At 38.7% G+C, this 3,954-nt stretch overlaps 1 pseudogene; it reads right to left on the minus strand.

Moving 5' to 3' along the window:
- Positions 1 to 1,128: 1,128 nt before the first annotated feature.
- On the minus strand, positions 1,129 to 3,499 carry LOC121245503 (annotated as a pseudogene).
- Positions 3,500 to 3,954: the final 455 nt, after the last annotated feature.

Genomic DNA, 3,954 nt, shown 5'->3' on the forward strand with positions numbered 1-3,954 from the left:
CTGCTCGGTTGGCCGCCGGGGTTTGCACAACCCTACCACAGGAGTTAAACATGGAATTCTGTTCTAATATGATGTTTCAATTATGCTGTGCCAAGGAAATTATGAATAAGAATATTTTTGAACTTTCGCTCTGATATTTTTGATAACATGTTCTGATGCTGCATTCTGGAAAGAAAAAGTGTTTTGTTTTGCATTCTGAACTCTATAAATGCTCATGTTTACATACTAGTATATGTTATCTATTTATTGAGTTGTTGATAACTCACCCCTATCTACATAATATGTTTCAGATAATTTTGAGGCAACAACTGGAAATCAGGAATAGGGAGTACTTGCAAGTTTGTTGATCATAGAAGACTAAGTGCCTTAGGGTACAATGACTGTTGGAGAGTCTTTTGGTAGTATTGATATTTTATGTGACTTTGGTATTTTGAGTAATAGATATTCTTAGTCTTTGTGAGAAAGTTATGTATATTAATGAGACACCACTGATGTGCCCTTATGTAGGAACATGGATATGTTTGTTGAACAAATAGGTTAATATGTTTTAGAGACTCTGGTTTATTTTAAAAGTATTATTGGAGATGATTTTTGGTGATATGAGTTAACTCTCCGGACTCTCGGGATCGGAGTGTTACAGAGATGGATCGAGGCCGGTAAATGTAACATATGGTATTTGTGGGATTATTGGGATGACATAAAAAGGTTACTTTCTAAATTAAATTGTTCCATCCATCATATTTATAAAGAAGCCAATATGGTTGTGGATTATCGGTAGAGGAATTCTTCGAGGCTTATTAAGGACAAATTTTACAGATTCGGTGTAAGTATTTTACAGATTCTGACCTTGGTAGGGGAATTCTTCGAGGCTTATTACGGACAAATTTCTTGGGACTTCCTTATTTAAAGCTGTAATTTTTTCGCTCTCCTTGGTATTAGTTTATTAGTTTGGTAATTTCTTGATTACCTGGGTTTTTGGTATTATTTCTGTCTTTTTATAAATCCTCATGTGAATGATTTGTAACCATGATTTTCCTCTAACATGAGGATTCATTAATAAACTTGGGACGGGACTGCTATGTGGGTGGCTACCGGCTCTTCTAAGAAGAAAAAAAAAAAAACAAAAACTACGTGCAGATTTTTTGAAAACCAGAAATGAATCTATTAAAAAAAGAGATTTTCTTTTTTAAAATGGATCTCACTTTTCTAACCATGACTAGGATATTGCCTGTCGTCATTGCTGCTGCTGCTGCTGCTGCAACACCAAAACGGATGTCCTGGTGTTGCTATCTGAGGAGGCAAGAAGATCTCCGATGATACCCAGCTCTGGGAATTCAATCCATTCTGCAAGCCCTGATGTTTGAGCGGACACTACATTTTGCCGCCTCCCAACTATAATAAGCTCGTACTCGTCTATCATAGAATTAATTATCAATGCCGTCTGAGGTCCATCTTCCACCATCTCCTCTATATACGTCACATATCCACCACTCACATTGTTAAGTTTAACATCCTTCAACACCTCATGGTCCAGCAAATCGCCCAAATCCCTAATCTCTTCACTCCCAGATGCAACAAAGTGAACCACAGTCAATTTGATGTTCATCATATCATTGGCCATGCGTTTCGCCAATGTTAATGCCTCTTGATCGTCTCTCCCTCCTAAGAAGATCATTGCAACAGAATAAGATGAATCTACTGGAATAGTTGAACGGCCACGATCAACAAGGATCCCCACGGAGCAAGGTGCCAGTTCAAGGACACCGCAGTTCAGAGTCCTTATAGCACAGTCCTCCGATTCAACAAACCCATCAAGGGACCATTTCCGGTGGAATGGGAGTACTATGAGGGACGCGAGCTTGTCCAGTGCAAGAGTGCATACGTCTTCGCGCATGTACTTTGGTGGAGAGATGGCAGTGAAAACATGCAACAGTGATATGCCATCCAGATTGTCTTGTTTGAAGCGATTAAATGCGGTAATCACATTCTCTGAATAGGAAGTTTTGGCGAGAGTCTTTTTCTGCATTTGGTGGGAGATAAAAACGGGGGAGGCTCGGCCAATCAGCTTGATAAGGTGAAGAACATAAACAGTGAGGGGTGTTTGTCTTGTCGGGCCTGAAGCTTCCAGTAGTTTGATAACCGTAGGAATGTTGTCGGGTTTGTGAATGCACACCAAGATGCGAAGCTCTGCATTGCGTCTGTTATGCATGATATCCCTTTCCTTGTAACCAGCATATTTCCTTGAAGGATCGTACAGGTACTTCACCAAGATTGGTGCAATAGTTGCATTAATTAGGATTGCAACTATCGTTAAAGAAAGCACCTTGTCTAGTATAACTTGGACCTAGTTTTGGTTATTGTCGTTTGGTTAGAAAAAGAATCCATTTTTCTAGTATAAAAGCAGAGGAGAAAATAAAGATATAGTCACCTGGTCATCTCCGTAGTATGAATATATGCTGAGCTGAACTTCACCTTTGAAACTCAAAATCAGAGCAAGTGCTAGAGCATCATTTATGGGCATTTTGGAGTACAAGAGAGAAATCAAACAGGCCACCATTTTAGCAGCAAAGTCGCGATAAGGAGGATTATATAGGTGGCCAGCAAGTCGCTACTGAGGCTGATTAAACCTAGATCTGCCTTCATAGCACATATAGTTACAAAGAGTGGAAGAAGCACATGTTCAGTGAAGCAGTTGAACTTGTTGACAATGGCAGATCCTAAAGGCGGTCCATCCGGTACCGCCAAACCGAGAATAAAAGGTCCAGTGACAAAAGTAAAATTAACCGAATAAGTAAGCAAGCCACACACAAGCATCAGCAGCATGATCATGTGAATGTATACGGTTTTGACAGGCCTTCCTTTGGGTGTTTGCTTGACTATCCAAACCATTGCGGGTCGAAAAACAAATACATGTATTAAGAGGTAGATAATGCTTGAAGCTCCAACAAAAATAACATGAAAATTACCATTCTCCATGGCATCCCTACTCCATTTGGCAAGAAGAAGAAGAATCAAGCCAATCGCGTCGGAAACGAATGCTGCAGATAGGCCAAATTGACCAAGCTCAGTGTTCAAGATCTTGAGGTTCTCAAGAAGGTAAACGACCACCGGAAATGGAGTTAAACTATGAAATACTGTCAGAAATGGAAGAATACGTGCTTCTTCTTTGGTGAGCCATGATCTTTTAAGGGACAGTCCAAGTGAGAAGCCAATTATCAAAAGGGAACAACATGCATGCAATACCAGTATATAAGGCTTTTCTTCCCCTCCTGTTCAACACTGTCATATCCATTTTCACACCGCTCAAAAACAAAAACAGTGAGTGACCAAAGGCAGCCAGTATACCAATTATTTCTTGACTTCTAACGTCAAACAAGATCTTGAATGGTTCAAAGCGCCCAAGTAGTGATGGACCCAGGATTATGCCCGCCTGATTCACACGAAGAATATTCAATTCATTAGTCTCGTACGTATTAACATAAATCAAAATGATGCTCATTCAAAGAATAAGGAGCTGCAATAAATCCACCTCAGCAGCTCTACAAGTTTCAAGATCTCTACTCTCTTGTTTCTGTTATAACAAATTTTTAATTCTTTTTTAGTCATTACCTGTTGTAATATCGAATGCCTATATAAGATTTCTTAGGCATTTATATGTAATCGTTGCATTCATGAATGAAATGAATATTTGTAAAACATTGTATACATTTCTATTAGTACGTACGTACGTAGCCTCAAACACACACACGCACACACTTATATATATATATATATATATATATATATATATTAAGTACGATGTGAGTGTATATGAATATAGAAAAGACCATATTATAAACATGTTCAAGTAAGATAAATATTGAAGTGGATCAAGAGATCAACAGTACTACATACAATAATTTGGGAGGTGAATTGAGGGACTCCATATGGCTTAAGAATGTAATGGGAGGCATG

The sequence above is a fragment of the Juglans microcarpa x Juglans regia genome, unplaced genomic scaffold (assembly GCF_004785595.1).
Source record: "Juglans microcarpa x Juglans regia isolate MS1-56 unplaced genomic scaffold, Jm3101_v1.0 JmScfU0041, whole genome shotgun sequence".
NCBI lineage: Eukaryota > Viridiplantae > Streptophyta > Magnoliopsida > Fagales > Juglandaceae > Juglans > Juglans microcarpa x Juglans regia.